A 21,332-nucleotide genomic window follows, 5' to 3' on the forward strand; every position below is an offset into this window, starting at 1 on the left:
TTTTTTAAAGACCAAAATGAAGGCACTTTTCCTGTCTAATAGTTGTCAATTTCATAACTTTCCCCTTCCCACACCCTCGCCGAGGATCTCACACCGTCACATAAATATACCCTCATTTGTTATAATATGTCCTTCGCACTATTTTTTTCACTTTGTTTAATTTCCTAGAAATGTGCTTTTAAATGCTATATAAACGCGACTTTTGTACTCTGTTTTTACAAGAAGTCCCTCCCACACCTACCCCCGCACGGTCTCTTCGCTCCCTCGCCGAGGATCTCACACCGTCACATAATGTGCCCCAGTCGAGTTTTTGCCCCCTCAAAATTAGAAGTGTTCTGGCGCGCTTGGTGGCGTTTGACAGTTTTTGTAATGGGGGACAGCAGACTGGAAATACACTTCTAAAACAACAACGTAGGGATAGAATAAAGTACCGAAGAAGGGGTGGAAGCTGCGCCCTGAGAATGTTTGATATGACATCTTCTGAAAGGTACCTGTAATCAAATTCAGATATTTTACTAGCACATTTCTTTAATGAATGAAGGCTGGCCTCCATTGCTATGCAGAAATGCGGGGCGACAGTTTCGTTCGATTGGCCCGCAGGCATAATACGAATGACTCCGTACTGACAGTATAGTGTTACAGTGCGTATAAAAAGGAAGCCGGGTGCATAAATTATCTCCTCCCTCTACACAAGAGATCGCACACTGTACGTGTGCATCAGCTGGGTTGACCAGTCATCTGCTTGTAGCACTGTGAGCTTGCAAGCTATATCCAGATTCACGAGATGAGAATCCCTACAGAGAGCTAGTATAGATTCAATTTGAACCATTGTTACTCCTGAGCCATAAACTCAACACCTTGATTCGATGGTTTGATAGAGGAGGTATTTGACCTTACTGACAACATGAAAGCGTAGTCTATGGAGGCAATCGAAATGAAATGAGTTCATAGGTGCATGCAGGGAGGTGGTGCATGGCTGAATGCAGCTCCCGGCCACGTGGAAGGACGGGGACTCGTTTGTGTTTGATCTAGTCTACAAACGTATAAATGCTGCTTTCATCGAGTTGAGGGTAAGTGCATATGACATACTCATGGGGCAAAGGGGCATTTGCCCCGCCCTACGGAAATTTTGGGGGCAGACAAATCATTTGCCCCCCAAGCAATTCCCGAGATGAGGACAAATCTCGAACTTTCTTCATGGAAAATTGTTCAACTACCGCCAGAATTATGCACCGGATCGTTGAATTGCAATCATAAATATGCAAAAGCTCCGCTAAACGACTGGGTCCCTTTCGATAGACTTTGCACACTTTTGAGATTGACGTATATTTCCTTTTATTTATTAAAGAGTGTACAACAGATCTTTCACTTACAAAAGCTCCCTCATATGCAGAGGCGTCGATGGAGGGGGAGGGGGATGGTTCCCCCATAAAAGTATTGGGGACAAACATATCATTTTGCTCCTCCTCGTAACTCCCGAGATGTGGAAATGTTTTTACTTTTTTGATAGAAAACTGTCTAAATATTTCACCCAAAGATGGCTGAATTTCAATTCTGAAAATACAAAATCTCCCTCGCGTAAGAGGGGGATAGGCCTAACCCCTTGGCCTTGTACCCTCCCCGTTCAGTCCTTTCTACTTAATACACTTTAGATTGACAGATTTTAAAATGTTTCATCTAAAGTGTGCACCAGGTCTGTTACTTCAGTTTTACAAAAATTCAAATGTTCCGTGGGTGGGAGGAGATATCTAGATACTTTAAATTAACGGAGGGTTCCCCCCCCCCCCCCTCTAAAAAAAAAAAAAAATAGTACACACTTCTGGGATTGAAATTTCCCCAGATTACATCATAAGTGTGTTCACGAGATATTTTCATCTGAATTCTAAAAATGCAAAAGCACCCTCGTATGCAGGGGTGTCGATCCTGGAGGACGGGGAGCGCGGACGGGGGAAGAGGGGAGGGGCAAACATATCATTATGATCCCCAATGATTCCCGAAAATGAGGAAAATTTTCTTGCGTTTTTTGATAGAAAACTGGAAGGATGGTGTTAGCACTCGCCCACGCCTTCTCCCTGCTCGCCCGTCCCGTCCCCCCACCCCTGCCCCTATGTATACAAGTAGGCTGTGGTTACACTTTGAACATAGACAGTTTTCCAAATATGCCACAAAATGTGTGCATCAAAACGCTTAAATGCAATCAGAAAATACAGAATCTCCCTCGTGTAGGAAGGGGGAATAGGGAATAGGGCTTACCCCCTCCCACCTTCTCTGACTGACAAATCTCCATATATTCCAACAAAAGTGTGCACCAAATTGTTGAATTTCAGTTCTAAAACTGAAAAAAAGCTCCCTCGAATATGGGAGACGTATCTTGCCACCCTCCCATTGCTTGGTCCCCTCTATAGACTTAGCATACTTTGGGGAATGACAATTTCCGAATTTTCCACAGAAAGTGTGCTTCAGATCGCTTTTAATATTTCAATTCTAATAACGCCAAAAGCTCCGTCTTGTGTTCACCCTCCCCCTAACCTAAGCCCTACCTCCAGACTTTGTACATATAACACAAAGATGGTGCACACTCGGAATAAGAAATAAATTCCATGATTTTAACACTTTCCTGAAAAAGCCGTATTTATTTCTTCTTTTTTTTTTTTTTTTGGGGAGGGGGGGCTGGAAGAAATTCCAAGTATTGCACCAAAAAAGTTTGCACCAGATCGCTGAATTTCAGGTCTGAAAATGTAAAATCACCTTCGTGTGGGAGGAGAGTTAGCCCTTATCTACACCCTCGTGTGCTTGCTTTTTCTGTTTGAATTGCTTAACAGACAGCGTTCATGATAATTATTCATCGTGAAAATTAATACAATGAGTTTATTCAAGTAATATTATTTTATAGGCAAATTGTTCATTGTAATCTACATCAAAATATTCTGCTATACCTTAAACAAGTGGGACTGTTTCAAGTCGATAAAACACCCAAACATGCATAAAATTGCACCCTTTACAACATCAAAATGCAATAAGTTCTCACCGTGGGCGGGGGGACATCCCCTCCCACACTCGTACATGGTACACATAGAAAAACAGATAGGAGGAAGGGATGACTTGTGTAGAGATACTAGGTGTTTCAAAAAACATTTCCCACTTTTGATCATTAATAGTCCAAAAACTATTCATCCGATAAAACTGTCATTGATATGAGTAATAGCTGAATAGTGTACAATTTTTTTGGAGGTAGTTTGGATGTGAAAGCGTGAATCAGTTTCATTAAATCTAAGATTGATTTTGAAGTAAGGTTTCAGATTTTGGTCAAATTTTAACCCTCTGTACAAAAAGAACTTTGCACAGGAACCAATGATGTGTATGTGAGTGTGTGCTGACAATGGCCCTGAACAATGGACATGCCTGAACCACCTGTTGACGAGGCGTCAGTCTCGCGCTCCCAGGCACATGAATGTTTAATCAATAATTCATGTGAATTGCCCTGGGCACTGCTAGTCTGAATTCATGCACAGTAAAGGGTAAAATGCATGCACATGGAAAAAGTAAGCACATGCTTCCATGTGCTCGCAAACACCACATTTCATTCCAGCTGGCAATCATTTTCAAATTTTGCTTCACATATCACTAAATCTGGGATATGAATAAGCATAAATGATCTAAAGTTCTTCATTTTAATACAACTGTTTACTAATAGTCTGACAAATTTGTCGCTTTTTCAATAAAAAGAGATCATTTTTGGTAAAGAGTTCAGCAGCATTTTTCATTGGGGCGATTTGTTTCACAGTTGTGAGTAGATTTATTTAAGGCTCCGTATACACAAGTGTATACTGTAATTGGTTTTCTTTGCTTCCTGTCACCTTGTTTACGACAGAACAGAAGGTATTCATTGAAATTTCGTTTTTCAGAAGTAGGGAGAGCACTGTCGCCACTCATCGACAGTATCGGCAGGGGTTTGACTTTACACAGATACTGCCAGAGGCTGAATAAAGACTAGTTGTGATAGTGGAATTTCTCATGAATAATAATGAAGCATTCAAACCCTGGCCATTGTTCAGGACCATTGTCAGGGTGTTAACCACACACTCCCATACACACCCATTGACCCCTGTGCAAAGTGAAAGTTTTGTACAGAGGGTTGAAAATAGAGCAAAATCTGGAACCTAACTGAAATTGATCATGGATTTCATGAAACTGATTTATGCTTTCATAATCAAACCACCTTCAACAAAATTGTACACTATTCAGCTATCATTGATATCAATGACAGTGTTATCTGATGCATAGTTTATGAATTATTAAGAATCAAAAGTGGGAAATGTTTTTTGAAACACCTAGTAGAATAGTAGAAAGGAGAAAGGGAAAGGAGAGGTCTGCCTGCTTTCTCTACAGGCTTACACGGAGTTAGTTCACTTGGACCACTGATCAGTATAGGCATGACAAAATATTTTCTCATCGAGGTACAGGTGAACAGCTACAGTTCATGGTTGGTTGCATGATTGTATACCCGGTAATTATTAAATGCGGCGATATTTCTACGAAAGAATTTCGTGTATTATACAGTAATAATGACAACGTAATTACTGATATCCAGAGAGCAACATTGTTTGACAGCTTTCCTAAAAGAGTACCTGGATTTTAAACCCCCCCTCCCACCCCCCACCCCCACCCCCCGGCTGGGTCGCGTCCATGATAATTATTCAGTGTTAGAATTAATATAAGAAGTTTATTTGAATGATACCAGTTTATACCGAAATTGTGTAATAATCATCGACATCATTATTGCTACCTTAAACAAGTGAAACTGTTTCAAGTCCGCGCAAAAATATGCATCAAATTGCACCATGTACAACATCAAAATGCAAAAAGTTCTCACCGTAGGAGGGGGACACCCTCCTCCCACCCCCCCCCATCCCCTCGGTCGCGTTCATGATCTTCAGTGTAAGAATTAATACAAGAAGTTTATCTAAATGATACCATTTTATAGGCAAAATTGTTCAATAATAATCCATTTTAAAGTCGATAAAACACGAAAAAAAAAGCATCAAAATCAATGTGCAAAAAGTTCTCACTTTGGGAGGTGGAAACCCCCTCCCACACCCTCGATCCCTCCTCGCTCGCTTCGCTCCCCCTAAGATCAAATCCTGGCTATATACGCCGGTGATAGGCCCCACTACTTAGTAGGCCTTCACAGTAATGTCGCACAGACGGAGCAAGAGCTGAAATACTACAAAATATACAGTCATTCAATTATCTATGAATATTTCTCTTTCTTGTTTTTTGATAGGAACAAAATCCCAAATTTCACCAAAAGTGTGCACCAGATCGCTGAATTTCAGGTCTGAAAATGCAAAATCTTCCTCGTGTGGGAGGGGGATACCCCACACCCTCCCCCCGCGTAAGGCCGCTCCGCTCCCTCACACAGATATTCAAACTCAAAGTCCCTCCCCCACCCATCATGAAAACGGAGCGATGCCCCTGGGATGATTGCTTTATTGACTTAAATCAAGAAAATTGAAGAATACAATTAATAGCTACAGGAAAATATCTACTACGTTATTACACACAAAGAAATGGATATCCATATTACCATTTTATTGAATTTATTTGGGCATTATTCAGGGGACCGTTTCATGAAACTTTTTGTCAGTGATTTACACTGACAACTGTTAAAAGCTACTGAAATCCTTGCGTCTGATTGGCTGACAGCAAATTTGTCGGTGAAAACCTCCGACAAACTCGTTGATGAAACGCCCCCCAGGGCTGCGCTACGTTTTTGAAAGGGGGGGGGGGGGGGGTGTCTAAATCGCCTGTCAGTAAAGAAGAAAGAACATCAAAAGACAAGGACAAAGAAGTTTTCATACTTTTAAGGTCTGATTTTCCGCCGAAAGTCAGCTGACAAGCAAAAACAAACAAACAAACAAAAACAAGAACAAAAAGTCTTCATATTTTTGCTGCCACTTCCCTCCCTCTTTGCATGGAAAAGAGTGGGACATTCGATCCCTGTAAAGTGTGTGGGTGTTGGGGGGGGGGGGGAACCAAGCTCCCCCCCCCCCCCCCCCCAAGGGCTGCGCCGGTCCGGTTATGGGCTTGTAATCGTGGTGATGGTGACTATCGCCGATCATCCCCCCACTCCTCAGTACGGATTTACGCCGTTGGACATACTATGATAATTTCCCTCGTTCATATTAGGGATAAAATGAAAACAAGACAATGCACTAAAAGTGTTTCTTCATAGAGATTATTTCTGTGAAGAAAGGAATTTGTGTCTTCCAAAAATTAAGTGCTTCCTCAGGGGCAAAGAAAAAAAAAATCAATAAAGCAATATACTCAGAAACACGTTAAACACATCTGAAAATACAAAGTTTCATATTACTTGGTAAAGGAACTAACTAATTGCTTTTGAGCAATTTGACTTAAATTTTGGCACATGTGACAGCTATGATATATAGTTGTGCAAACTTCATCTTTTTATGCCTCCGCCACGAAGTGGCATTATGTTTTCGGGTTGTCCGTCCGTCCGTACGTACGTCCGTACGTACGTCCGTACGTCTGTCCGCTTTCGTTTACGCGATAACTTGAGTAATATTGACTTGAATTCTACCAAACTTGGTCCAAGTATAAAGTATGATGGGGCAATTGGGTGAAATCCGCCAAAGGTCAAAGATCAAGGTCAAATCATGAAATTGTATCCGTTTACGCGATAACTCAAGACTGGATCGAGCAAATTTCACCAAACTTTGTCGGAGGATGATGTATGATGGGACAATTACTTGATTAGTTTTTTAGTGAAATCGGACTGAGGTCAAAGGTCAAAGATCAAGGTCAAATCCTGAAATTTATCTGTTTACGTGATAACTCAAAACTGGATGAAGCAGCTTTCACCAAACTTGGTCCAAGGATGATGTATGGTGGGACAATTAGTTGAGTAGATTTTAGTGACATTGGCAAGAGGTCAAAGGTCAAAAGTTCAAGGTCAAATGCTAAAAATGTTGCTATTTCCCCAATATCTATGCAATGCCCTAAGGTATTTTCTTGAAACTTGGTGTAGACATGTACTACTGCATAAAGATTCTCCAGAGAGAGTTTCATGTCATAAGGTAAAAGGTCAAAGGTTTGGTGAAAATGTTGTAATATCACTTTTCTCACAAATGGTTCAATGTATCTTCATGGAACTTGGTACATAACGCATGTACTGACTGGCAGAGATTATCTAGGGAATTTAGGGGTCATAGGTCAATAGTCATGGGGTCAAAGGTCAAGGTCAACTCCTCAATATTTTACTATTTCCCTCATACACTAGTATATGAAATGCTTGCATTATTAGTTTTCAAACTTAATATATACATGCATTACCTAATGGAGATTCTCCAGGAAATTTCCAGCCAGAATGTCAAAGGTCAAAGGTTAAGGGTCAAAGGCCAGGTTTCAATGCCCCCCCCCCCCAAAAAAAAAAAAAAAAATCTATTCTGTACTGTAATTACACTTTTTCTTCATACCTTGGAAATTACTCAATACATAAACTTATAAAAGGGTCCGTCAGAATTCAAGTAAAAATTCTCAATTCCCCAAATATGTGTACCTGCACTCTTCGACAATTGTAGCAAACCCAGTTCAAGGAAAGTGAACATTCAAGTCATTTCTGACAAACCTGTCATATCAATATTTTGCCAGTTATGTGAAATTGTCATGGATCACACATTGTGAAGACATTGTGCTATACGCCTATTGGGAGAATCATGCATTATGGCGGAGGCATCAGTCGCCATAGCGACATTTCTAGTTTCTCATATTTTATTTCTTCATGTCAAACATTGTGTTGCCATGGTAACAGCATTCTTTAACAAAAATCATAGAAATTGTTTATTCCAATACCTTATTCGGGTTATGAGCATTTGATTTGAGATATGGCACATGTGACTATTAGTATTAAGCAGAGTGTGCATTTGTTCAATGTTGAGCCGCCGCAACGGTACATTGCCATGGTAGTTCCCCCCCCCCCCCCCCCAATAGAAAGCATGCAGACAGCTGGCTCCCTGGGTGTTGGGTAGGGGTGTTAGTCACATTGAGTGATAGTTTTAGTTATTTATGAATTTATTTTTTTCTCTCTCTCTATCTTTCTCTCTCTCTCTCTTGCAGTTTTTTTTTTTGTTAATTGTCCAAGTAAAATGAAGTTAAAATGAAATGCTGTAAGGCATTAACTGTATGTACTTGTAAGTGAGTCAGGTTTTGATGTCGGTAGCCATTTAAGAGCTGACATACTATTTGCAATGTCTTATCAATATTTTTTTCCTAGTTTTTTTTATGTAGAAAATGACCTCTGATATTTAAATGGAATAAGAAAGATTGGTAGTTACACATATCTTGAATTGACACTTACAAAGAAACAGTTATTTTGTTTTTGTTTTTGTTTCTTGTTTTTTTTTTATGTATGCCTCTTAATGAAATTTACTGTTTTGGGTGCACCAGGTGGGTTGGGGAGGATGGCCTGAGGGCCTCCAGACCCGGGCTGCCCAACCTGGTGCACCCTTACCACTCCAGTGTATGATTTCGAAAAATGTAATACGATATTTGTGATTGAAAGCCGTATAAATAATAATGATGATAATAATAATAATAATGATAATAATAATAATAATAATAATAATAATAATTATTATTATTATTATTATTATTATCATTATTATTATTATTATTATTATTATTATTATTATTATTATTATTATAAGAATATATACAAAAAGCAAGAACCCAGAGGGGAACCTTTTCGAATGTTGGATAAATTTTCCTTTTTAGGCCAGTTAGTGTGGGGTCATTTCACTTCCTCCGTGTGCGTGAGCATTATACATGATTTGCCGGTTACCAACCCACTAGTCATACAGTCATACTAAACCCCGTGTTGTATCTGTCGAACTCGTGGGCTGTTTTACCTAGTGTCGGTCTCATGGACTTTATTTTTCCTAGTGTTGACCTCGTGGGCTGTACGTAGGACTCGTGGACTGTATAACTCAGGAGTATCGGTCTTGTGGGATGACCCCTAACCTATATGCCGCAAGGGCGTACTGGCCTGCCATCTATAGTAGATGATGATCCAGCTAAGTCCGTTTTAGGGTTTTAAGCAAGTTACAAAATTTGATATTACACGATTTTAGCCTTTAGGGCTTGGTCAATTGTTTTTCTGCTATCACAAAAATTAATTTTGCTATAGATTTTCTGGAAGTGCTGAATAAGATTGAAGGGTGTGGAAATTGAAACAAGCATGTTCTGTTTAATATGTAATGATATTTCATTACCGAATCATTCAAAACTTTATTTAGTTCATTACTAAGAATATCAATTATTCAATCATAACTCTTTTTAACGGGAATAAAAACAAAATACAAACATCGGCGAGTAAGAGGGAATGAATTATCATACTGATGGCACTAACTGTATATTACAAACAATGGGCCGAAGGGGACACCACATAACATGCCAGAGTGTATAAGACTGAATTGATCGGATGCTTACATATATTTCGCAAAGAGTACCACCCTTTTGTTCATAGGGTGGCCTCATGATGATGATGATAATAATAATAATAATAATGATAATAACAATAACAATGATGATAATGATGATAATAATAATAATGATAATAATAATGATGATAACAATAACAATGGTAATAATGATAACAATGATAATAATGATAATAATAATAATAACAATAACAATAATAATAAGTACACTTTTACCGCGTTTAATGCACAGTTTCCAAGCGCCGTATATAACATATTGTTTTATGATCATACCAAAACATACCGTACATTATTCAACATAGCTACAAACTCTTCAACCATAATCTTGTATCTTAATCACAAATTTTACGATTTAATCCTTTGATCCTTTTTTTAAAGTCATTCTTGCAGTTTACACAATGTACAATATGACCCAGTAAGCATTATCCGTTATTTGTCATATTTCGTGTCACCTCATTCATCAGATTTGTCTATATATGTTATGGGAAGTACCTTTAACCTAAGGACACACTGTACTCCCATTCAACAATAGTATCATAATAATTATACGTCTACGGTGTTCCCTTATCTTTTGGTTGGCTGGTTGATGTTTTTAGGCACTCAATTTTATATTCAATACTTCACTTGTAAATTCACTTGTGAATTTCTTGAATTGTATGATGTCAAGCAACCGTATCAACCTTCGAGCTGCTGCATTGTTATCCTATATTTAAACTATAAGCCATATTATAAACGATTATTTCCTCTTTCTCACGTTGAGGAATTGTCTGATTCATTTTTCGTGAATGGCGTGTGGTCAGTGGACTGTGACGTGGAATGTCGATTTCAGCAATTTTGTGCAGAAATGAATAAAAAGCTCAATGTATTACTTGAGATCTTTCTGATGTCGTAGAGAATGGGTTGAAGTGGGAGAGACAATGTGGATGAGCAGGTGGATTATCATGGAAAGTTGAAACGGTGTATTGAGTTTTGTTAACGATGGCAAAACCCACGACCACCACGACAGCTTGTCAGCCGTTACAACAGTCATGTTCTCCATGAGCCCTTCCCATTTGCATAATGTTATACAGTGCATTCCCGTTATAGCGAACACAGTTATAGCGAATCTCATTCAACGAATGAAAAAATTAGGTCCCAAAATCATTGTAAACATATCTTATTATACTGTATTGTTCGGCTATAACAAAATTTTTGATACGACAAAAGAAAACTGCTGGTCCCTAGGACTTCATTTTAACGTGAGTCGTCTGTACTATTAGTCATCATTCCATGTATCATCGAGTACCCTCACTTATTCTTTTCTTCTTTCCTTTACAATTACATCCGATTGTTGTCTTCATCGTCATAGCTCATTACCGTAGTCATGACAATTTAGGTAGTTGATATCAGCAGAAACACTATAGGCGCCAGACACACGCATGATGCTTTTGGCGCTCAAACTTAAACCCCGAGGCTGTTTTTGTTTTTGTTTTTGTTTTGTTTTTGTTTGTTTTGTTTTTTTTTTTTGTCATTGCTCATGTTATAGTACTCCGTGTTCAAGTTGGCTCTGCTATATTTTGTAAAACCAAACGTAGTTCTATGTTTCAAGTGCCTTTACGAAACTTTGATATCAGTATAGCAACCACTGGGGCAAATTAGAAAAGGTGCTGATGCCAAAACCATAGCCCAACAACTCTCTTATCTACTTCAACAAGTATCTCCACTATAATGTAACATTCTAAAGTGCAATGAAAAGAAAAATACACATGTGTGTAAAACGTACGGTGAGCCGATCTGGACACAGTCAGATGTTAGAATGTTCTAAATACGCTGTATTCACGACTAACACGTGCTTGATACGCTCTTACGGGCACGACTATGAGACATTACAATCTCGGACGCCGCAGTTACGATTTAGAACGATGTAAGTACGCTGTGAGTGCGATGTTATACCGATGTTATCTGATATATGCAAGCTGCGTTCACTCTAAACAGGGAGGTGAGACACCTCCCTGCTCTAAAGGTTCAATACGATCTTATCACGTTGTTCCCCTTTCCAGAGAGCTGAAAACTGCCCGTTGTACCTATAAATACCCCGAATCGACTGCCGATCCTCAATCAACTTATTAGCAGAACCAAAGAGATTATGATCGATGGACCTCGGAGAGGCTCCTTAACTCTCCTGCAGCAATTCATTATCAATTAAAGACGTGCTGATCTTAGCAAGGCTTTTTCTTGTCCTTGCTTTATAGTCCGTCTTCTTCCGGTTGCAGATGATCTCATGGCGATTTTATTCCTTTAAAAAAGGCTCTTTATTCTCTTCTTTCTCTTCTGTTAGCGTCACGTGCAGTCTCTCTTTCTTTGCCTTCTTGGGTCGCTGCTCTCTTCTCTTTTTTTCTCTTCATTCCTCTTCCTCCTCTTCTTCTTCTTCTCCTTCTTCTTCTCTTCGAGAATTTGGGCTTCTTATTCTTCTTCATTTTCCCTCGACAGGTGTAGCGACAACGTCCTCCGGGATCCCTCCTCAACAGTTTTGTCTTTCGATCTCTTTGATCTTCTTCTGGCAGATTTTATTTTGGCAGCGAGCTTTCCAGCTTGTCGGCTGTGTCCCTTTTACCATGTTTACAGAGGCGAGAGCGGAAGACGTGTCTAAATAAGTCTGGGAAAGCGTAGGAACAGCGTAGCTTAAGCGAAAACATCGTAATAGAAGCGGGAACGCAGCATACTGAGAGCGTTAAAGGAACAGGCCTTAATTTTATTCGAGATGTGAGCGGGCAATATTGTATACAACTTCTCATCCCTCACCCAATAATTCTCATCCCTCACCCAATCATTTTGTTTTACTTGTTAATCTTAATTATTGATTAAAGGAAACCAAACCCCAAAGAGCAGTTTGGATTAAGTGAGATAGCAACTTTAGAACACATCAGTGAAAGTTTGAGGAAAATTGGACAATCGAAGCAAAAGTTATTGATTTTTAAAGTTTTGGTGTTATAATTACTTGTTACGGAGACTTCAAGAATTCATGACGTCACCTTTGGACAGCAATAATGTACAGAGAATTCCACACACACACACACAAAAAAATCATTTTGCATGAAATTTACATGTTCCATCAACTTGATATTGACGCATGTTAAGGGTAGTAATTATTCTTCCTGCTTTCTAAAAGCGGTGAGTCAAGTGCGCTTTTAATTCTTTCCGCTAGAAAAGTGAAAGCATGTTGAATTCTCTTTTATATTTTTTTTTGTATCGTTGTCCATGCATGATGTCATAAACTCAAGTAGTCTCCTTATCCTGTGGTTCCAACACTAAAACTTTTAAAATTCATAACTTTTGCATCGATTGTCTGATTTTCCTTAAAGTTAAACTTTCACTGATAACGTGCTAATGTTGCTGCTTTCACTCAATCCTCATTTCTCTTTGGGTTTTAGTTTCATTTAAGCATGCATGTACATAATACAAATAGATAAATAAATGTATATATATATTATATGTATATATATATATATATATATATGCTATATATATATATATATATATATATATATATATATGCTCTATATATACCGGGTGTCCCAAAAAAAAAACCGGAACGGTGGATTTTTAGTACCTTGCGGTCTAAAAGTTATATATCTTTTGACATCATTAGAAAGAGCGTCTTCAGCAGAAGACTATGATACCAAAATCATCAAATTTGGTTCAGTACTTTTTATTCTACGCCAATTTCTGAAAATGCAGTCATTGCCAAATTTCGCCGGATTTTTGCGACTTATGACATAATAATTTGAGTGCGACACGCGATCCATACGGTGAATATTGTGTAAGCTCGGTGATCCATGTCAACAAAAGATACAGCTTTCACATTAGGCACGGGCCAGGAAAAAACCGTGTGTGTGTGTGTCTGTGTGTGTGTGTGTGCGCACTCCCAATATGAAAGCGTTATCTTTTGTTGACATGGATCAACGAGCTTACACAATTCACCGTATGGAACGCGTGTCGCGCCCAAATTATTATCTCATAAGTCGCCAAAAATTGAAAATGACTGCATTTACAGAAATTGGCGTAGAATAAAAAGTACTGAACCAAATTTAATGATTTTGGTATCATGGTCTTCTGCGGAAGATGCTCTTTCTAATAATGTCAAAAAATATATCACTTTTAGAACGCAAGGTACTGAAAATCCACCGTTCCGCTTTTTTTGGGACACCCGGTATATATATATATATATATATATATATATATATATGCTATATATATATATATATATATATATATGCTATATATATATATATATATATATATATATATATATATGCTATATATATAGAGAGAGAGAGAGTGTGTGTTGAATTCACATATTGCCCAAATTACTCTACTAATATCTTCTGCAGAGTTGTGAGAATGTACCTTGTTACTGCAGCGCATTTATCACACTTCCCTGTCTATACTGTAATGGACTAGGACACAATGGACTTGGGCACAGAGGCAAGCAGGAAGTAATAAAAGAGTCAAGGCAGGAAGAGGGAACAATAAATCATTCATCACACAGGAATGACTTGTGTATCTCTATAGCTGCGTTCAGACGGAGCCGAGGCAGTTTTGGTCAGAGTAACTTCGGAGGAAGGGTCGGAGGAAAGGTCGGAGTAGTGCCCGTCTCAACAAGGTCTCAACAAGGGTTGTGGTAAGATAAACGATCAACTGGAATTTTGATAGCTGTGCTATAAAATTTTACTCCGACAAGGAATACGTCTTTGGCCTTGACCCTCATAAGTGAAGCAAAGACCAGCTTGCTTCATTGACCTGTATAATTAATTATGAGGTCCTACGTGAAACTGCAGTAGCTTACCCCATATCTGAGCAGTCGTTCAACATCACATACTGACTATACATAGGAGCAGTAGCCTCTCCCAAAACCCTCCACCCGCTCCGACTGTGAGAGACGTGCAGCCTTCTAAATGCAGAGAATTTATATTCTCTCCAAAATTTATAAAATTTACTTTCTCCATGTGCCATAAGACACAATTATGTTTAGTATTGGCTGACAACAAAGAATTGTATCAATGTGAGGGATATTTCGGTATTCTCTGTACGAAAGATAAGAAAAGAAGAAAGTAGTGATTTATTACGCGTATACATGTATGTTACTTTATACCCCATGACAGAATATGCGCATGTAAAGTTGTTCTCCAGGTGCTGTATATAATTTGATCATTATTGAGTGGAGTATTCGGGGAACATCTCCTTCATATCGTAGTTGCAGTAGGTGTAGCTGAGGACTTGAATTAGGTGATTTATGTTGTGTTCTATATAAATTATATCTCCTTATTTTCACCAACTGTGTATTATATTTTAGGCTCGTGGTTTAATCTGTATATAACACTGCGCATGACAGTGAGTCAATGTTATCGATGATGTATAAGTATAATATCATGCAGAGGAGGATTATGCAGTCGTTTATACCAAAGTTACATTTTTTATACTGTTATAGCAATCAAACCGTTCCAAAGAGTCACAAAGATTACATTAGTTTTCTGCTGTAGCATACTCATGTAAATCAAAACTCAAGTCACGTGCGGATACTTGTTGTCGTGACGTATCCCCCGAAGGTAATTCAATTGTTGATATTTTGTCCTGCCCGCTTCATTGCAAATATACCATGTGTTTAAATATCTCATAATGTGTTTAGATAATGTGGTAACCTTGGTTACAATTAATGTGAAAAGGCTCACAACGTGTTAGTGAGCTGTAGTATAGTTATAGTAGTGTGTTGTTGTTTGCAGTAATTCAATTAAGGCACGGTCATTTCCATCTATCATTTCAGTTAGCATGCAGATAATTCTTATATTGATGCGATTTAGTTTGTTAATTGTATTCACAGAAATCAATTCATTCCCTCCTCCATATTGCACGTAAATATAACGCGTGTAGCAGCATCGTCTTTGGTTTTAAAGGGATGCATTACATTGCTAACATTTTGATTCATTATTGATATCCGCCCTGTAATGTGTCTTTTATGACATTCATGTATTGTTTTCCTTTCACTCTATTCACTACGTAGGACATTGATCTATATGTACGCTCAGTCAGTGACGTGCAAGCAATTGTGTTGCTTTGATTTCTTTGTCTTTTGTCAATTTGTTGGTGGAATCAGTGTGAACGTTTGAATAAACAAGTTCACCCTTTTTCCTTGTAAATTGAAATGAAAGTTATTGCTTTGTGTCTTCCTTTACACCTTCTTTTCAAGCGTTCAAACCAGGCGTGAGGCAAATTTTGTGTACGTTTGGTATCACGCTGGTAATTAGTGGACACAATTGGTATGTCAAAGGGGGGGGGGGACGTAGTGAGAGCGGTAAGGTAAGGTTGTCCTTTGATCAGAGAAGAGCGGCGCAGCAGTGGGACCACATCGGTTTCTAGTTTACTTGCCGTTCTTGTGCCGATGTTACTATGCTTGCTCATCCCGCGGTGTTTACACTGTGCACTACATGGTTCTTCCTGCTTGCCTCACGATTCAAACTTGGGTAAGCCCCCGATCTGTAATCCCAATCTAGCAAATCGGGAGAGAGCGACAAAGGCGTATAGGGATCGGGAGCATCGCATATAGCAGCAGCGTTTGGAGGACGGGGTTGGAGCGGGCATTTTTTTTTCTTCAGATCGGGAAGAAATGTTGAACATTTACAAAATTTCTTCCCGATTTTCCCGATCAAAATTGACCTATTTTGAATTAGAAGGCAAGCGGGGAGAGCGTAGTGACAGAATAAACATCTCGGGATGAGCGTAACAAGGCACTTTCTGAGAGTAGTAACATCAATCGGCACAAGAACGGGAAGTAAATAAGACACCGACGCGACGTGGTCCCGCTGCTGCCCCGCTCGCCTCTCTTCCCTGATCAAAGCACGACCTTCCCGCTCTTACTACGCTCTCTACTCTCGTATATAGCATCAAGGCCTGCTCCTACGACGCTCGCAGTATGCTTCATTCCCGCTTTAGTTACGCTGTTTCCGCACGTCTCCCGCTGCCGCCGCTCCAGTAGGAACGCAGTCGATACGCTGGAAAATTTGCAGCCAAAATGTCAGCCAGAAGATGAAAGAGATGGAGAGGCAAAACTGTTGAGGAGTAGGACATTGTCGCTGCAACTGTCGAGTCGAGACAGAATATGAAGAAGGAGCCCAAATTTTCGTAGAATAAGAAGAGAGGGGACAACTTGAGAAGAGAAGAAAGCAGCGAATTTAAGCTGCTTCCCACAAGGTGAAGAAAGAAAGACTGGGTGTGATGCTCACAAAGGAGGAAGAAGAGGACATGGTATATAATTTTGAAGACTTTGAAATCATGGTATACAACAGGAAGAAGGCGGACTATAAAAGCAAGTAAAAGTGGAAAGATTAGCACGTCTTTGGTTAATAATGAATTGCTGCAGAACAACCGTGAGTTGAGGAGCCTCTCCGAAGTCCACAAATCTCTTTGGTTCTGCATGCTAAAGTTGACCGACTTAGGATCTTCAGTTGAATCGAGGCACATCGGGGCACACCGGGCACTTTTCATTTCTCTGGACGGGGAAACAGCGTGATAAGATCCTCCTGACAGTTCGTTCACAGCGTAAATACAGCGTGCATAGATCGGATAACATCGGCAATATTGCACTGACAGCGTAGTTACATCGTTCTCAAGCGTAACTTCACCGGTAGAGAATGTCTCATTTCTGATCATCGTAGTAAGAGCGTAGCAAGCATGTGTTGGTCGTAAATACAGCGTTCTTAGAGCGTTCCAACATCGTACAGTGTCCAGATCGGCTCAATTTTACCCGATCCTTCCCGATCTTAGCAAATTGCCAAATCGTGGCGAGAGTCGCACAGCGGAACAGGGACTAGTTTGACTGGGAATATCGGAAGAAATTTTCAAAGTTTCTTGCCAATCTGAGAAATGCCCGCTTCGACCCGGCCCTCCAAGCGCTGCTGCTACGATGCTTACGATTTGAACCGATCCCTGTACGCTCTTATATACCGTTCTCCGCCGATCTGGGGCCCGTTGCATAAAACTCCAACCAGATTTTTTTCCGGTTGAAATCACAAAATTCCGGTTGGAAGCTCCCAACCAGAGTTTTTATGCAACGGATTTTACATTCTTAGGTTAGCAACCTTAAAAAATTCAGGTTGGGCAAATCCCAACCTGAATTTTTTAAGGTTGCTAAAAAAGTTTTATGCAACGGGACCCAGATAGATCGGGAAAGGTCGGAGTCTAGATAGTATAGAAAGGGGCTTTATTGTTGGGGTATTGGGAGATCGTTTTGATGATGTGCTAAAAAAGAAAACAGAATACACACAAGCACAAACACACAAACACACACACACACACACACACGCACACAAACCCATGACTCTCCCATCAATGTAACCCTCGGAGATTCTTTCTCTTCCTATTCGGGTCCCTTATTCTTGTCTTTTTTTCTTCGTCGTTTTACATTCCACCTTGTGTTATCCTTTTTGGTAAAATGACATTTAAAGTACTTTAAGATTTATGCTATTTGTTGCACGCGTGTGTGTATCGTTCCTGAAGTTAAAAAGATTTTTACAAGGCATTGGTTTATATTCAGAAGCCTTTGTCCAAATTAAGCGATTTGCTTATTGATAACGGTCTCCCTCACCTGTACACTTAAAGATCTGTAATTATGAAATTCATGTATTATTCCACAAGATAATATATTTGTAATGTTAAATCTTGTTTATAGTTTCATGACTTGTGAAAAAATGATTCATAAGTATTATTGTCAGACTTATTTTCTGTTATGTACAAGTGGAGAAATACAACTTACTGAAACTGAAACTGTCAAAGCAAGTGGGTATATTCACCCTTAACCACCCCTCCCCACTAAAACACGGCGCCTGACTTTCATTAATGTCATTCTGTGACGAGGTTTCCGAGGGTTTGGAAAACAAGTGGAGAGAGTAATATAGCTCCATGTTATAAATCAGTCTAGGGACTTTGTATCAGTGAATAGCAAGAGAAGTACATTTTTCCCACCTCCCCGGTACCAAACACACAACATACAACACACAAACAAACACACACACACACACACACACACACACATACAGTGCCAGATCCGGAGGGGGGCTCACCGGGCGCGTGCCCACTCTTTTTTTTTTTGGTAAAAACAGAAGAAATAAAAAGTTAAAAAATGGGGGGGGGGCGTGCGCCCCCTTGAATTGGCGCCTCCTCCCCTTTACGGAATTCCTGGATCCGCCCCTAAACACCCTTGAAAGGTCTTATGTATAATATATAAGATAACGCGCACTCTATAGCTTAAATAAGTACCTTGTTTGTAATGGCCCCATGCAATTCTGCAAATATGCCCCAAAGTGTAGGTATTAGTAATTATTTCTAATGTGAATAAAAGAGCGAGTATATGCGGTATTTATTAAGATATAACTGTTCCTCCGTGTCCTTATCTCAAGCAATGACAACAGAAAACAAAGAGAGCCAAGTGGTCAAGACACATCGACATTAGAGCAGAAGCATGGAAGATATCAAACTAGCGGGACATGTGGAAGCTCTGAACTATCATGATGAGACGTCGGGACAAGAGGGAAAATCCAGGGAGTTATGTAAGTACATCGTAAAGCAAGAAGCTGTTTGGATGTACCCCTTTGCTAAATTGCTAGGAATTCAACCCTATAGGCGTGTAATTTTGATAAACCAAATATACAATATGCGATGATTTTTTTTTCAAGAAAAATGAAGAACGCGTATTGAAGGCCTGTCATTTTTCTATATGTTGTATCAAACTGTTCACCAATGATCCATCTATCTTACTGCCAATGCATACTCTTGTATAATTCTGTAACAATGGAAAAGAGCTGCTCATAGATTTGATTAATATTATTGGTACATGACTTCACGCTAATGTCTCTTTTATGAATGCGATTATTAGGAGAACCTCGTTATGACGGGATTTAACTGTATGACCGTGTTTGAACCTCTCTCAATCCCGGTTCTATGTGGGGGAACGAGAAGAGATGTGAACAGGAAACATAGCGGAAAATTCGATCACCAATTTGATCACCAATTTGATGTCTTCAAGTTTCACCAGTTTTTCCCGTTCAAACGGAAACGTGCATGCCTGGTTCAACACATTTGCGTGGCAAATGCTATTCCAATTGTCCCCGTCATAGATTAAAGAGAAAAAGTTCAAAGATCACGGAATATCAAGTGATCACAGAACCACAATTTCTTTCCATCCTATTTAATGAGTGTGTTGGTCATCACTGCCAACTCCGTATACGTGTCGAGGTTAACTTGTGCACGTCGGAGTCCACAAGTCGACAACACTGTGTGCTGCGTGCATACAGTGCCAAGTCTCGGTAGCATGTGCCTCTTCTTCTTGTACGTACATGAAGATGTGTTTTTATTCACTTTCGGGCATATTGTAACGAAAGTGGGTAAAATTTCCCTTGCTTCTGATGATGAGAATACAAGGATAACGAGAAATGTATTGTAAAGCATTGCACCACACACTCTACACGCAGTTCAGTCGGACAGCTAGTAGAAAGTAAAGGGGACACAATGTCTTCCGGACCTGACAGCAAGTTTATTGTCTCATTCCAATTCGCAGTGTTCCCCAATTCAGAACAGAATCTCTTGGCTGACTCTCCAGCCCGACTCGCAGTGTTAAAGGGACTGTACAGTACTGGTTGCGGTGGAAATGCATGTTTTGCACATTTCAGTGAGATAATGAGAAACCTCTAATGAAACATGAAAGACCCTGTAATGTTAAGAAGGGTTCAACGTTTATTTGATGAAAATTGGTTTTCAAATGGCTGAGATATCCAAAAAAAAAGTGATCATAATAAAAGGCGACATGCCACAACTTTATTAGGATCTCTTTGTTTCACCTTGTTTTTGGATATCTCAGCCATTTCAAAACTGATTTTCATCAAATAAACTTTTGATACCGCATGGAATTGCACGCTCTTTGACATCTCATGGAGTGGTTTCTGAATATCTTGCAAAACATTAAAAGCTAAAATCCCCACCTCAACCAGAACTGTACACACCCTTTACGGTGATAAGTGTCTAGTTCGAACCAGCAATCGCAATCTCAGTCCGACTCTCCACTCTCTAATTTCTGCAAGGAGCCGGTATTTATACCATTCATACTTCCCTGGGCCTGGCCTGGGCGGCACGCGACCAAGCCCCAAGAGAGTAAAGTTAATTGGCCACAAGGCTGGACCTAAGAACTTAGTCCTTGACCTAATTCGCTGAGGACAATTTAAGGACATGGCTAGGTCAGGTCAGTGGAACGATAGCCTTTTGTCAAGGCCCTCTCGCTGTAATGGGCGAGCGAAGCGAGCGCGCCAGCGCAACCCCACTCAGCTGGGCTCTCTTTACCTTACAGCGAGAGGGCCTTGACAAAAGGCTAGTGGAACGAGGACACTGTGGTCCCGAAGGGGAAGATAACAGTCGGGGAAATCGAAGGGACTTGGAAGGGAGAAGGACTTGTCGAAGACAGAGTAAATAGAATAGCAGATGGGGGAAGGGAAAGCGAGACCATGACCGTTACATTCCAAAGCGTTACATAACCATGATAGCAGGCTATAATCTAACTCATAAGACGTAGTTATTTGTAATATTATCATCAAAAATCCGTAACAATATGTTTGACTAGAGGGCTACGCGTTCCATTCCTTTACAGCGGCCTTGAAAATGATGTTCTCTACGCGTTACATCATTGCCTACCTGGCCTTTTGTGTGTTTACCTGCGGCTACATGTCAAGGGTCACCATAAGCATTGCCATGACTGCAATGGTTAACGACAGTGCTCTAAATAAAGAGTTACACCAC

At 39.8% G+C, this 21,332-nt stretch overlaps 1 long non-coding RNA gene across 2 annotated transcripts; it reads left to right on the plus strand.

Annotated features, from left to right (window-relative positions):
- Window positions 1-841: 841 nt before the first annotated feature.
- Window positions 842-21,310, plus strand: LOC139737679 (uncharacterized). Of its 2 annotated transcripts, none has more exons than XR_011711397.1 (3): window positions 842-1,070; window positions 18,947-19,096; window positions 21,184-21,310. It is a non-coding gene; the product is annotated as an uncharacterized lncRNA (long non-coding RNA). The 2 variants fall into 2 exon arrangements; XR_011711396.1 differs by lacking the exon at window positions 842-1,070 and adding an exon at window positions 14,086-14,178.
- The last annotated feature ends 22 nt before the right edge of the window (window positions 21,311-21,332 follow it).

Source organism: Diadema antillarum, unplaced genomic scaffold (assembly GCF_040938485.1).
Source record: "Diadema antillarum isolate AM-2024a unplaced genomic scaffold, OU_Dant_1.0 seq00000698_RagTag, whole genome shotgun sequence".
NCBI classification, from domain to species: domain Eukaryota; kingdom Metazoa; phylum Echinodermata; class Echinoidea; order Diadematoida; family Diadematidae; genus Diadema; species Diadema antillarum.